The sequence below is a fragment of the Rutidosis leptorrhynchoides genome, chromosome 10 (assembly GCF_046630445.1).
Source record: "Rutidosis leptorrhynchoides isolate AG116_Rl617_1_P2 chromosome 10, CSIRO_AGI_Rlap_v1, whole genome shotgun sequence".
Classification (NCBI taxonomy): Eukaryota; Viridiplantae; Streptophyta; class Magnoliopsida; order Asterales; family Asteraceae; genus Rutidosis; species Rutidosis leptorrhynchoides.
The window spans coordinates 78,368,598-78,385,905 of NC_092342.1; positions in this window are offsets into that span (position 1 = coordinate 78,368,598).

Below are 17,308 nucleotides of genomic sequence, written 5' to 3' on the forward strand. Positions count from 1 at the left end.
TAGAATGTTTCTCCGATGAAGTTATGAATCCATACTTCATCGTTTGTCGTTGCTGGTACTTCTTGGTACCTATGGTGCGTATGATGTTGATATCCGAGGTACAAATTATGATGTTGAGGCGTGTGATGCGGATGTGGTTGTTGGTGGTGGTAATGATCGTGTTGGTGTGGATGATGGTGGTACCGGTTATGCTGCGGGTGCTGTTGCTGGTGTTCGTAACCCTTGTACCATATTCTCCAAAGTCACTACCCGAGCACGAAGCTCGTTGACTTCTTCTATTATATCGGGATGATCGGTGGTTCGGACGATCGGATAAATAAGATTTATAATATGGGATAGTATATAATCATGATGAGATACTCTGGAAATGAGAGGGAAAATAGTATTACGAATAGGTTCGCCGGTAAGTGCTTCAGGTTCTTCGCCAAGAGGTGAATGTGGTGGATGGAAGGGATCACCTTCTTCTTGTCTCCTATGATTAAGTAGGCTACGAACCCATCCCCAATTCATCCAGAATAGGTGATGGCTGATTGGTTGATCCATTCCGGTTACACTTTCTTCAGAGTTCAGGTGAATATCCATATCGGAATAGCTGTCGGAATTTAAGGAATTTGAACTAGATACGAGATCCATCTTGTATAATTAGAGAGATGATTTTTGATATAAAATAGATTATAGAATTTGATTGGTACTCTTCAATACATAATTTACATATGTATATATAATACCAAAATCCCGTAAATTACGGAGAAATTTTCGGAAGATGGCAGTCAAAGTTTACTGTAATAGATATGACAAGATATGAATTTTGTCTATACACTATCTATGCAATCAATGCAATAAGACGCGTTTAGACTTAAGATGATAGACAGGTAATTTCTGACAAGGAATGATAAGCAAAACTTTTGACATGCAGACACAGTCGAAGTCCAGACTTACTAATGCATCCTAAAAACTATCAGTTAGACACACTTATGCAAGACCTGGTTTGTAACATCCCGCGTTTTTTTGTTAAATTTATTTTTAACACTATCTTTTTTTAATAATACCTTTCGTGATTTAAATTCGTGGTTTCCATTGACTAACGTTCATAATATTCCCGTTATTTAATTATAACATCACTCGTTTACTCGAGCGTTTTTAAAATATTCGTTTGGTTAATTCCCGCACCCGCTTTGAAACTTGAGGGACCAAAGTTGGCTAGTGGGCAAACTAGTTGACTAGGTCAACTAGTCAACCCACCACTACCACCACACATTCAATCCCACCTCTCTTTCTCTTTTTCTCTCTACTTCCATTATTGGAACTCAAACACCAAATTCACAAATTCATCATCCAAATTCGATCTAGGAAGCTTACAACAAAACAAATTACATATTTGGAATCCTCTCTTCATCCTCTACAATTTGATACCAACTTCATCCCGTCTGGGTAACATTTCTAAAACTCTAGATTTCTCTAAATTTGTGTTTTTGACTTGAAATGGTGTTAGTTAGTGTCTATGGCTCATGTAAAACATGAATATATGTTTTGTTTGCTCGATTCGTTGTTTTGAGTAACTAGTTTGAACATTTGAAAATGGGTGTGCTTAATCCTTGATTTTGGATGAGTTAATGTTGTTAAATTGTTAGAGTTTATGTTTTAAAAGTGTTACTAGCATCTTTAGCATCAATTTGATGTGTAGGTTGATTTGGAACACATCATTAACATGATTATTGGTTTTGTGATTCTTGATTAGGGTTTGATGAACTCTAAAAGGAAATTTTGATGCTTTGAATGCCATGAAATGTTATTAGTTAGTGATTAGTTGTATTGTATGTTTCATTACCTTCAAAACGGCATATCATATGTGTGAATTGCATTCCCGAATCTTAAAATGCGTTTTGTAAACTTGAAACGATGGTTTTGAACATTTAATGACCACTTGACGAGATTTTTGGCTATTGTAAATGATGTTTTTGCTTGATGAAAAGTGGTTAGTTGTATTCCTTGTCAAAATACCTTTCCAACGATATAAGATACTTGTTTTGGATGTTTACGGTTTAGGATTTATGGGTATTTGAAGTTGGATTCGTGCTTGAGTGTGAAAACTGCCAGAATTCTCTGCACAGGTAATGGCACGGCGCGCCATGTACCCGCGCGGCACGCCAAAGTGGTCTGTCCAACTTTGTCGATTTTTGAATAATGTTTGCTATGCTACGCACCTCCGATTCACATGTAACTTGTTCTAACATGCTCATATATGATTAAAAACCTCAGAAAAATAGTTCGGGACCCGACCCGAACGTGTTGACTTTTCGTTGACTTTGACCGACCGAAGTTCGAATTTTTGTCAAACTTAACCAAATAATTGTGCAATCTTCCTAACTTGTTTCTATACTTGTATCTTGCATGAAACTTGACAAATTGATTCACATGCTATATTTAATCGAGTCGTAACGAGCCATAGGACTAATTGAACACATTTCACCCGACCTTGTGTCGTAACCGGTTAATTGATACAACTTATTTGTTTAGGTCAAGGCTAAGCAACTATCATGCACACGTTTACTTTGTGAAGTACTTTTATACTCGTGCACTCGAGGTGAGATCATAGTCCCACCTTTTCAACAACTTTTTATACTTTTAAATTGTGGGCTGAAAAACATATACTTTGTTACATTTTGTACTACTTACTTTTATACTTTGAACACAAGTACAAGGAAAACAAACATTCCACAGCGAGTTAGAACAAAAATCCTCAATTCGATTATCATTAGTTACACTTGCAGGGTGTAAGCGACAACTTATATTGTGTGGCCATACGGGTTTGACAAACCCTCATTTCGGACGGTTCGCTACCGTCTACGGATGAAATATATTTTCGAGAAACAGTGTATGTTCTAACACTATTGTGATGGGGTTCTATGGAAGGAAATGTTAAGTCTTGATAATTGGGTGCTCGCGAACAATACTTTTGGAATGCAAACGATTATGATAATCAACGTTATGGGAATACTAAATCTTGTGGTTCAAAAACAACGTTTATTACAAACACCTATGATTTCACCAACGTTTTTCGTTGACAGTTTTCTATATGTTTCTCAGGTTCATACATGGCTATTTGATACATGCTTCCGCGTACTTTCATACTTGCTTGGGGTCAAGCATACATACATACTTACGCTATTTGTAGCAACTGTGATTTTCAATTAATTATGTCGCAAGTTATTTCATTTATACATTACTATTTTGTAATCTTAAACTTGTTGTCGATCCTTTTTGTAAACTGAACTTTGCGAGTCTTGTACTTTTCAAATGAATGCGACGTAATTTTGGTCAAACGAGTCTCATATAGGGACTACGACCACATAACGGGACCTAAGTTAGCGGCGCCGTCAATGACGATTTTTTCGGGTCGCTACAGATGGTATCAGAGCGTTGGTTGTAGGGAACTAGGATGTGCATTAGTGTGTCTGACAGAGTCGTTGGGACGCATTAGTGAATCTAGACTACAACCGGGTAGTTAGCCATTGCATTCTGACATACATTTGCTATAGATAGCACTTACTTGACTACTTGTGCATTATACTTGAATCATTCTTAGGCAAACTTCTTGATGGTACCAAGCTTTCATCATGCGAATCCGTATTCTGCCACTTTCTGGTAACACGCGTAAATTCAAGATTCATACGCTTAAGGATGACGACGACTTCATTAGTCTCACTAGTTCGGGAACTCTGTCTCCCACGTTGTTATTCGCCAACCGTCTCAACTTGCTATCGGTGTCACACCGGTGTTCCTTACTATCTACCATTTCGTGTTGCTACCACCACTACTCTAGGTGAGTCTCGTCTTACTATTTATCACTACGGTTGCGTACTATTCGTTATCATGATTTGTTACACTTCTCGTACCGGAATACATTATTGTTTGAATTGAATCGCATTGACGTGACAATCATTTATACATTTCCCTCGAGGAACGCTTCTTTAGAGTTGCACTAATTCTTTCGATTCAATACGAGTCACGTTAGAGACGTCGTTACACTTTATTCATTTTAAATTTTCACGATTACACGAACTTGAATCTATGGAGTGATGTGGGAATGGAGGTATGAGATAGCGTAATATAACGACACTCGATCAACGTGGTTATATTACGGTAATTCATACCAAAGTTCTAATGACACGTGATAGTGATTGGACTCGATCAACCTAATCACCACCATGTGCCATGTACGTGATTTCATTTTTCTTGTTTGGACATCCGACAATTCCGAGAATACTGATAACAACCATACCTGGGACACATCGTCGATTATTATCGAACCATACTTATGCTTCCGAACGGATGACAAATTCTTTCAACTTCAAACATATGTTACACTTGTATACTATCTCGTTTTCTTATGATTTTATCGACAAACTACAATATGCTTGTTATGCTAACATCGAGGTGGAAACTTCTCTCGCCTTACACACGTATTTCCGTTTAAGGAAATCTTTATTCTAAATTCTCAATGGAGAGAGAGACTCTTCACATTATACTAGTATTCGCCACGAGGGTGAATAGTCCTAACGAACGTTTTCAGAAACCGATAAATCTTTCGCGGCGCGAAATTCTTAAAAAAAAAAAAAAAAAAAAAACAAAACTTGTTCAAATATATCTTGAGGAAATGTACTTCGTCTCGGATCGAGATTCTCGTTTCACTTCTAAATTTCAGGGTACCTTACAAAAAGCCTCGGGACCGCGTTTAAATATGGGTACCGCGTATCATCCACGCACCGACGAATAAAGCAAATGTACGATTTGAACCTGGGAAACCATAATACGAATTCGTGTTATCGACTTCAAAATTTCTTGAGAAAAGTCTTTGCCTTTAACCAAATTCTCTTACAATGATGGTTATCGTTCAAGTCTTAACGTCACACCTTTTGAAATCTTATATGACCGGAAACGTCATTCTCCTTTTGTAGAACCAAGTAAATGATAATCAAGTCACCGAACCTTGACTCATTCATGGTGTAACCGTTAAAATCCTTCCAATCCGAGAAAGGCTCGAGACGGCCCGTAGTCGCCAAAGGAGCTATGCCAATGTTAGATGTATACCTTTCGAATTCCATGTGGGAAACCGCGTAACGTTAAAAGTCGCACCTTGAAAAGGTGTAGTCCGTTTCGTAAACGTAGAAAGCTAAATCCGCGATATTTTTAGTCTTTTTTTTTTTTGAAATCTTGGGGCGTGTTGTGCCCGTTGCTTACCGCTCCGAACTTCCGACTCAAACAAATTCCGTTCATCCTACATTCTGTGTATCAAACTTAAAGGCGTGTCTTGCGAGACAAGAACTTGTTATCCTCTTCGATGAACTTACTATCAACGATAAACCTCACTTCCAAGGAGGTAACGTTGGTGAAACTATAAATCGTGGAACCAAACTTTAAACCAACGTAAAATCGCGACTGTCGAAGTTCGTTGAAATACCCGAAGGAGTGCCTTCACTTATTCGTAGAACCGACAACGCAAGATCTCGAGGAAGAAACAACGACTACTACTTCCAACTAAATTTCGGGACGAAATTTCTTTTAAGGTGTAGGTAATGTAACATCCCGCGTTTTTCCGTTAAATTTATTTTTAACACTGTCTTTTTTTAATAATACATTTCGTGATTTAAATTTGTGGTTTCCATTGACTAACGTTCATAATATTCCCGTTATTTAATTATAGCATCACTCGTTTACTCGAGCGTTTTTAAAATATTCGTTTGGTTAATTCCCGCACCCGCTTTGAAACTTGAGGGACCAAAGTTGGCTAGTGGGCAAACTAGTTGACTAGGTCAACTAGTCAACCCACCACTACCACCACACATTCAATCCCACCTCTCTTTCTCTTTTTCTCTCTACTTCCATTATTGGAACTCAAACACCAAATTCACAAATTCATCATCCAAATTCGATCTAGGAAGCTTACAACAAAACAAATTACATATTTGGAATCCTCTCTTCATCCTCTACAATTTGATACCAACTTCATCCCGTCTGGGTAACATTTCTAAAACTCTAGATTTCTCTAAATTTGTGTTTTTGACTTGAAATGGTGTTAGTTAGTGTCTATGGCTCGTGTAAAACATGAATATATGTTTTGTTTGCTCGATTCGTTGTTTTGAGTAACTAGTTTGAACATTTGAAAATGGGTGTGCTTAATCCTTGATTTTGGATGAGTTAATGTTGTTAAATTGTTAGAGTTTATGTTTTAAAAGTGTTACTAGCATCTTTAGCATCAATTTGATGTGTAGGTTGATTTGGAACACATCATTAACATGATTATTGGTTTTGTGATTCTTGATTAGGGTTTGATGAACTCTAAAAGGAAATTTTGATGCTTTGAATGCCATGAAATGTTATTAGTTAGTGATTAGTTGTATTGTATGTTTCATTACCTTCAAAACGGCATATCATATGTGTGAATTGCATTCCCGAATCTTAAAATGCGTTTTGTAAACTTGAAACGATGGTTTTGAACATTTAATGACCACTTGACGAGATTTTTGGCTATTGTAAATGATGTTTTTGCTTGATGAAAAGTGGTTAGTTGTATTCCTTGTCAAAATACCTTTCCAACGATATAAGATACTTGTTTTGGATGTTTACGGTTTAGGATTTATGGGTATTTGAAGTTGGATTCGTGCTTGAGTGTGAAAACTGCCAGAATTCTCTGCACAGGTAATGGCACGGCGCGCCATGTACCCGCGCGGCACGCCAAAGTGGTCTGTCCAACTTTGTCGATTTTTGAATAATGTTTGCTATGCTACGCACCTCCGATTCACATGTAACTTGTTCTAACATGCTCATATATGATTAAAAACCTCAGAAAAATAGTTCGGGACCCGACCCGAACGTGTTGACTTTTCGTTGACTTTGACCGACCGAAGTTCGAATTTTTGTCAAACTTAACCAAATAATTGTGCAATCTTCCTAACTTGTTTCTATACTTGTATCTTGCATGAAACTTGACAAATTGATTCACATGCTATATTTAATCGAGTCGTAACGAGCCATAGGACTAATTGAACACATTTCACCCGACCTTGTGTCGTAACCGGTTAATTGATACAACTTATTTGTTTAGGTCAAGGCTAAGCAACTATCATGCACACGTTTACTTTGTGAAGTACTTTTATACTCGTGCACTCGAGGTGAGATCATAGTCCCACCTTTTCAACAACTTTTTATACTTTTAAATTGTGGGCTGAAAAACATATACTTTGTTACATTTTGTACTACTTACTTTTATACTTTGAACACAAGTACAAGGAAAACAAACATTCCACAGCGAGTTAGAACAAAAATCCTCAATTCGATTATCATTAGTTACACTTGCAGGGTGTAAGCGAGAACTTATATTGTGTGGCCATACGGGTTTGACAAACCCTCATTTCGGACGGTTCGCTACCGTCTACGGATGAAATATATTTTCGAAAAACAGTGTATGTTCTAACACTATTGTGATGGGGTTCTATGGAAGGAAATGTTAAGTCTTGATAATTGGGTGCTCGCGAACAATACTTTTGGAATGCAAACGATTATGATAATCAACGTTATGGGAATACTAAATCTTGTGGTTCAAAAACAACGTTTATTACAAACACCTATGATTTCACCAACGTTTTTCGTTGACAGTTTTCTATATGTTTCTCAGGTTCATACATGGCTATTAGATACATGCTTCCGCGTACTTTCATACTTGCTTGGGGTCAAGCATACATACATACTTACGCTATTTGTAGCAACTGTGATTTTCAATTAATTATGTCGCAAGTTATTTCATTTATACATTACTATTTTGTAATCTTAAACTTGTTGTCGATCCTTTTGGTAAACTGAACTTTGCGAGTCTTGTACTTTTCAAATGAATGCGACGTAATTTTGGTCAAACGAGTCTCATATAGGGACTACGACCACGTAACGGGACCTAAGTTAGCGGCGCCGTCAATGACGATTTTGTCGGGTCGCTACATGGTTCACTAGGACCAACGCTCTGATACCAACTGTGACGATCGCTCCAAATCCATATGAATAATACGTCATTCATTGATTTCATTACGAGGTATTTGACCTCTATATGATACGTTTTGTAAACATTGCATTCTTTTGAAAAGGCACACCATAAATGAATATTTAAATCAAAGGTTTTCGACATCTGATGATTTCTACATATAGACAATCACCGTAAATAATAGTTTACAATAGTACTTCCGTTGACAATGCAGTCAAAATAAGATACATGGTGATGATTTGGTGAATGCAACGTTTCTTTGAAAAATATGCCATATAAGACTCCATGCACATAGCTTGTCTATCATATAAGCAAACAGCGGAAGACTTCTAGGGAACCTGAGAATAAACATGCTAACAAGTGTCAACACAAAGGTTGGTGAGTTCATAGTTTGTATGTTTCGCATAATCTGTATATAAAGATGGATCACAAGATTTCAGTTGTTTCATCCAGAAACGTTTATCAATAGATTCTACATAACAGAGCACCCTGGTAACTAAACTTTAGCGTTATAATGATAAATACCCCATTCGTTTTAATACACGCAAACCAACGTGTCCTAAACTCAAATAACACACGTCCGTTAAAAGGCTAGCGCTCTAGCTCGGACGGGGATGTCAAGCCCTATGGATCCATATACTGTTATTCACGCCCACCAGTCCACATCCTATGTACTGGCAGTTACTAGTTACCAAAGCTAAGGGATTTTCGGTTTAAACTCAGTGTAGAATTAAGTTTGTACTTGTATCCATTGCGTTTAAAATAAAGTGCATGTATTCTCAGCCCAAAAATATAGATTGCAAAAGCATTTAAAAAGGGAGCAAATGAAACTCACCTTAGCAGCACATAAAGTTGTTCATCGTAATGTGACCGAAACTCGGTATATCAAATAATCGTAGATCTCAACCTAGAGAACATATGTTGCTCAATAAATGTCTATCAAGCTAGGTCAGGTCATAGTGTATCACAATCCTAATGCTCGAAATTGACATACAAAAGTTATTCAAAGTTGTTTCAAAAAGTCAATTTTGACAATAGTTCAACAAACGAGACGTACCTTATATAAGGATTCATTTACTCGGTTGGTAATATTTAAAAATCCATTTTATCAATCTCGTAAACAAGTTGTTTAAGTATTAATTGCAGATTCAAAAAGCAATTCCAATTAATGTCAATTATAATTCAGTTGACCATATCTTTTGATTCGTTCCTCGAAACTATTCGATATCTAAATGAAAAGTTATTGATTTTTCGCCAGCTTTCCGAAAATATGTATATCATATACCTTTTACCCGTAATATATGTATTTAATTCGTGATTTATTATAAACTGTTTAATGACGAAATTTAGCATACAAGCATGTATAAATATATACACTCGAGCACTAGTATGTATACACTATTAATTTATAAAATATAAAATATAAATGCTTACGTATTAATATTGAGATTCAATATTGTAGAAAAGTACGTAGACGTAACGAAGATGATAAACACTAAGTTTGATTCACAATTATACCCCCGACCATTACCCATAACCTCCTTGGCAATAACCCATAATTTCCTTAGCTCTATCCCGCTTGAAAACCATTTTGAAAGTGACACGCTCATAACCTCGTCGTAGTATTTTATTAATAATATTAATAATAATTAGATTAATAATAATATTAATCTTAATAATAATAATAATGATAATAATAATAATAATAATAATAATAATAATAATAATAATAATAATAATAATAATAATAATAATAATAATAATAATAAATGAAATAAATACGAAGTAATATATGATTAACAGAAAGAGTGTGAAAACTGAGCAATTTATAGAACCTTTTCTGAAAAAGTACCCCATGCGATCGCATGGGATTTGTGCTTCAAGGCCATGCGATCGCATGGCCCTCTGATCCAGCTCACAAACTTTTGTTTTCTTGTTTGTCGACATATTATTTAAATATATATATAATATATTTAATTTATATAATTAATTATATATTATATTAAATTCATGTGCATAGTTGACCTGTAATTTTCATTCCGATGACTCGTACGTTGTTACTCGACTTATGTCCCGGTTTCGGTTTCTCGAACGCATTTTCGTACACTTAGAAAACTTGCATTTTACGTTTCGTGACACGTACCTTTGTCAAAATATAGCCTTAAATTATCCATAAACTATATCACTCAAAGTATATCTTAATCTTTCGAGTGTTTTGATTATTTACTTCTATAAATCATTGTCTCGTTATTTATTAATATAATAGTATTTATCAAACGTTTCATAACCAAGTTAATATCTATTCTCAATATTTTTAAACACGTTTTAAAATATACGTCGCAAGTTATTCATACAATTAATATTCCAACTTATCATATATATTCAAATAAATATTTAAACCAATAATTTTAATATACGGTATCAAACAATTAATACATTGTTATGTTTTCAAGTTATAGTATATATATATATATATATATATATATATATTTATATATATATATATATATATATATATATATATCTATATACATATAATTGTTCGCGAATTGTCAAGAACAACCAAAAGGTATTTGAATATATGAAAGTAGTTCAAAAATTTTGAGATTCAGTTTTACAGACTTTGCTTATCGTGTCGGAAATGTTAATCATACAAAGATTAAATTTAAATTTGGTCAAAAATTTCCGGGTCATCACACCTCATTTGCATGAAATCAGACTATAATTATAAATTCATGAGGGTGATTAGTGTAGAAAAGTGATTAAAAATACTCAGTTTAGAATTGCAAAGCTCGAATGATAGATGGCGTGCCTCATCGTTCATTACTTTTGTTATTTTATCACACATGTTTTTCTTCAAAAATAGTTGCTTTTCTGAATTGTTTGCTAATCTTGGAAAATGCGTCTTTTACCCTAATTTATCATGCATTTTTATTAACGAGTTATGCACTAACCCGAACCCCTAATTTAACGTTAAGTGGGGTTAGACTTCCCCACACTTAGCTGACGACATGTGAAGTCGGTAGATAAAGTTCTACGAATTAAAATAGTGAGCTAGTTATTTACATCTCGGGTGGTGTATAATATATCAATGGGTTTAAAGTTTAGACTCACCCGATCGTCACTACTTAATTCTTTTTCAAGTGTAGCTTTTAATAAATGGATATGTTTCTCTTCTGGTTCTTGGTCAAATGGATCGTTATACACCGACATACATACTTCTATAGGGTGGACAATTCCTAACATTTCCTTTCGTTCATTTTCGGGATCAAAGGTTTCACTTCTATTACCCAATTGGGTGAAATCCGAGGTGTCATTATCTATTACAGCTCGTAGTTCATCTTCGGTAGATGACTCGTCTATTGAGAATATTAGGTTGGAAGATTGTGGAATGGTAAATTTCGGGATTGAAGCCAATTCTTCTTCATTAACGTTCCTTATCGGTCCCACCACTTTGGTCTCGGGGGTAAAATTTTTAACGTTATCGTTTTTCCAAGAGTACCAATTTGTCACCCTTACTTCTTCTTCATTCATTGATGGATCGGTGATTTTGTCAGTTGAGGCTAATGTGTCGGTATGTTGTGAAATTGGTAAAACTGAATAAAAAGTATCATCGGGATAATTGGTGATTTCGGAGCTCTCGAATTCATCAAAATTCGATGATATGAGATCTTCTTGCACAATACTCCTCAGATCAACAGGTGTGTAGTCTGATAGAGTTTCAGCTTGACTATTTGCAAACTCTCTTATCTGTTCATTTTGAGCGTCAAATTCTTCGAGTTTGATTTTCATATAATTTAAAAAAAATTCAGACACATAATATTCCTCGTCCTCTGGTTGTTGAGTTTGGATATATTCTTGGGAATAATCCCAATTTAAATTGTATTCCTCATAATCATTCCACTCAGGTTCCATGGGTGCATAATTTTCCATAGGAACGTAATAATAACATTCCCATGTTGAATGATAATCTCCACAGATTTCACAACCAGTTATTGTTTCGTTATTCGTGATCCAAGATTGACCGAACAAATTTTCATCAACACTGAGAGTATTGATTTAATTGATTTTGCATGTCAGAAAGAATTTCCAAAATATTTTTGATATTTTCCATAATACGCTTGTTACTAAATTTTAGCTACAATGTGGTGCATTTACTAATTATCCTATTAGTTAAAAAAAATAAAAACTATATAAGTTATCAAATTAATAGACTTTTCTGCTTTTGCCCACGTTTCGAATAGCCAATAGATGCAGCAGGTAGCCAGGACCCTTTAAATCGGTAGTCCACAACTCGCCACTAACAAATCCAACTATTACTACGAACCAGAAAATTGGCGTCTATTAATTTAATCGGTTGCAATAATTTTTTCGTCAAAATTTAAAGAAAATAAAGAAAATTCTATGTCCTAAAAACTATAGTCGAAAAATGAAAAAAAAAACACGCCGAAAAATAAGAGTCGGAAAACAATAAGTCGAAAAATAATAATAAGAAAGTAAAGCGTAGAAACTTAAAAGTCTAAAAACTAAAAATTAAAACTTACGTCTAAATGTATTAAAGCTTAAAGGAATTCTAAATCCAAAACGGCAATAACTAAAAAAAAAAAAAACACTAAAATTTATAAACTGCGTCGCAAAATTATAAAGCGCCTAAATCTTAATCTAAAGAAAAAGCACTTAAGAGATTTTACGGCAAAGCTTAAAAATCTAGGAATCTAAAATTAACTACGGCAAAACTAATCTTAAAACTAATTACTACGAACGATAATTATAAAGACTACGTACTAAATAATAAAAAGATACAAATTATAAAAGGATATAATCTAAAAATGATAAACATAAAATGTTATATAAAAATATTATTTTTATATTATTAGTATATAAAAATATTAATCTATATAATTTATAACAATTAATTAAACTTAAAATTACAAATTATATTAAAACTATACTTAAATATATTAATTAATAAAACCCTAATTAGGTTAAATATTAATAATAATAAATAATAAAACCCTACTCCGTATTAAATGCGTACTAGGATCAGGTCTACCACAGCAAGACATGCGAACGCATGAATTTTAGTGGTTCTGGCCATGCGATTGCATGGTCGAGTAGTCCAGGAAACAATTGGGCTTCGGCTTCTGTTCGGCCCAAATCTTTTCTATTTTGTTTTCTGATTTATATTTATAGGAAATATTTATATAAAATATAATAAACTTATATTTTAAAAACTTAAAAATAAAAATAAATTTATAAACTAAATATTAAAAATATAACTTTTATATATATATATATATATATATATATATATATATATATATATATATATATATATATATAAACTTAAAAAAATTATATTTTTACAAAATAGATTAAAACTTATATATTTTTTTGTATAGCGTTTCGCTTTTGGCTCTCAGGCAGCGGCGCCAAAAACTTGATGTGTGCGAGGTGAGTTGTACGAAATATTATTATTTTTAATACGAAATACGATACAATTTCACAAGTTTTAATTATTTATATAGATGTGATATACCTAAACCTTGCTACAACACTTATAGGCAGTGTACCTAATCATAGAGTAGTGTAGTTTTTAGTAAGTCCGGTTCGTTCCACAGGGAGCTAGTGATTACGTACTATATTTTTAACAACTATATTTATATAAAATATATATAATTATATATAGTAATAATATATAAAAGGGGGATTTACCGTTTAATGACCGGTCTGTCGATTTTATATTTTAAGTCAAGCGTAAAGTAAATGACAATATTTAAATAACGATAAAATAACTAACAATAATAAAAATGACAATAAATAAAAGTACGAGGAAATATAAAATAAAATAATTATGCTTATATAAACTTCCGTAAACATGATGTTTGACGTTTTAATTTTAATTTATTACCTTGGGTTTATTGTCCTTTGTCCTGGTTTATTTGAAACCTATCTGGTTTTTGCCCATAATAGTCCATCGGTCATAATTATAAAATGCTCGTCAAATTAACCTTATTTTCGAAGTCAAATATTCTAAATAATTGGGGACTTAAACTTTAAAAAGGTCTTAATACTTTGTTAATGATTACGCCAGGTTATCGACTGCATGTAATCCAAGGTTTTAATACTTTGTTAACAATTACACCAATTACCCTTGAATGTAATCCACCCATGTTTTAATGAGTCCATTGCCTATTAATCCATCCCCGTGTCCGATCAAATGAACAATTATTCGTATTTATAAATATCCCGCTCACCGTACCCAGTCAAGCGTATGTGGTTATATATAAATACGTCAAATTATAAATCTCTATATTAAATTAACGAGATATCATTTAGTTAATATAAAGCCAATTAATAGCCAATAGTCCAATTTTCACAAGTGTCGGTCTTTTGTCCAAACCACAATTATGGTCCAAAGCCCAATAACCCCGTCTTTAATATTTAGTCCAACATCACAATTACTTCGGCTTAAACAAGCATAATAATAACTTAAATATGATACATAATTAAAAAGGGAGAATTTATCTTACAGTGATTATTTATCGCGTAGTGTTATAGGGACAAAGTTCCGACTTTAAAACCCGTAAAATAACTTTTACATTACCCAAACTAATCTAATATAAAACTAAACTATTATATATATATAATATATATATATATATATATATATATATATATATATATATATATATATATATATATATATATATATATTATATTATACAGAGGGAGATAGATATATGATATGGTACACTGAACTCGAGCAGATTTCGTGGCTATTTATAGAGTTGGCCTGATTTTGAGAGCCATGCGATCGCATGGTTTTTGTGCTTCCTGGCCATGCGATCGCATGGACAACCTGTCCAGCAGCCATTGCTTTGTTTGCTAGCTTGTCGACGTTTTATTTTAATATATAATATAATATATATATAATTTTATATAATTATATATATATATATATATATATATATATATATATATATATATATTATTCTTATGTAATTTTAGGTCCGTTGACTCGCGCGTTGATGCTCGGTTTATGTCTCGGTTCAGGATTTTGAACGTCTTTTCGTACGCTTTAATATCTTGTACTTTATGTTTTGCAACTTGTAATTTGCACAAAAAATTATTTTCCTTAACTCCCAAAATCCGCGCAAGTCTTTAACCCACTTTTAGTGGCACTTTTGAGTGCACTATGGCTTTAGTGGCACTTTTCCAGCTTTAGTGGCACTTTTTCTTCAATTCTTTAATCTTCGTACTTCGTCTTCACATTTATTTATTTAAACGATTACAACTTAAAAATAGAATAATTACAACTAAAAACTTTACATATTGGGATGATATTGCGACTAAATATATGTTCATTTGGAGCACTATCAATGTATTCCAATCTTCAAAAAGTAGGTTTTCTACATTGGATTCAGCTTTTAGCGCCTGTACTAGAAGGGAATTGGGTATCCCACTTTGAAAAATTTAAATGGACTTGAATCCCACACCAATAGTCGACTTGTGCACTAATTCCCTGGCTAGTCATTTGGTTAAGTGATCGGCCAAATTTTGTTGTGACCTCACAAAATCAATAGAAATCACTCCATTGGCGATTAACTCAAAAGTCATGCTATGTGTAACACCTACCTGTCTAGAATTTTCATTATACATTTGATTATATGTAACGATACTCATGCTCACATATCTCGCACATTCTCATTACACGTGGCTAGCACGTGCTTAACATGTGCCTTGCCAGTCAGTTCCTTTAAAAAAACAAGTAAGATGCCTGCGCTGGTAAACATTGTAGCTTGCAGCATTCGTTAAGGCGCTACTCGATCCAATGGTATACAAATGCACCCAGATACTGGCGCAGCTGTATTTCGCCACACAAACACATCATGTTAGTAAAGGACAACACAAATGTTCGTGCATGATCTCGACATAGTATAGCTGGCAGGTAATGGTGCAGGGTGCACGACAATTGATAGACAACTGTCGGATCGCGCCAGGGACCACCTACACTTTATCAGCTTTATTTACCAAATAGTACAAACCGATAAAAAGGATGCCCCCTATGTCCTATTACGTGGCACTAAAGGACAAAGAGGCTCAGCTATAAGTAGGGCACCAAACCCTAGACAAGCATCACATCTACACACACATCTATACACACACACACACACACACACACACACATATTCATACAAGGTGTTACTCCCTAACAACCCGCCAGACCGGAATCACCAAGTAGTTTACCCGACTTACCGGAATATCTAACAGCTCATAAGCTTCGTACGGCAACAGGTAATGTTCCTTGAACAATAAAGTCTAGTGATCATTTGAGCCATTATTTACCAGTTAGCCCAACGATGGTGGGTGTACGTTTAACCACCCCTTCTGAGATCATCATCTCGTATGGGGGTTATTCACGGTAATTCAGGCCGGAGAGTTAAACTCGATTGACCCTTAAATCCCCAATCTTTATTGATCAGCATGGACTGAACCCCTTGGATCTAATCTATGCTTGATCAATATGCCTTAGTCAAAGTAGAAGCACTATCCCAATGAATACAAATAGGAGAGATAGGCTTTCGCCACAGTAGAATCTCATAGATTAAATTCCCTAACTATTCAGCTTCATTACCAGCCACTGCCAAGGCTACAAATTCAGATTTCGTGGTTGATTTCATGAAACAATTTTATTTCTTCGATGCCCATGAAATCTGTCCTCCTCTAAGAAGGAATATCCAACCTGGCGTAGATGAATGATCTTGGACGTTAATAATCCATCTCGTATTCGAATATCATTCTATAATCAAACGAAAGCCAGCCTATGTGATACCATAGTCCATGGTTTACTTTAAATAGTTGAATAATCTTTTCATGGCATACCAGTGGTGAGCAAATCTACTCAGTTTTCCCACTGCATAAGCAATATCTGGTATTGCTTGAGGAGTTGCGACACAGCTTTACTCGTATTAGGCATAAGCTTCACATTTAGATCAATGGGAGTATTAACAGGGGAGTATTTTTCACGTTTGAATTTCTTCAAGATTTTCTCAATATAGTGAGATTGTGTGATTGTGATACCTTTTTCATCAATTTTAATCCTTATACCAAGGATCACATCAGCCATTACCATATCATTCATTGAAAACTTTCATGACAAAAACTGTTCTGTTTTATCAACTTGATCTTGATCGCTGTCAAAGATCAACATGTCATCAACGTATAAGAAAATGATCACTCATTTCCCTTGTTATGAAATTTACTATACACACA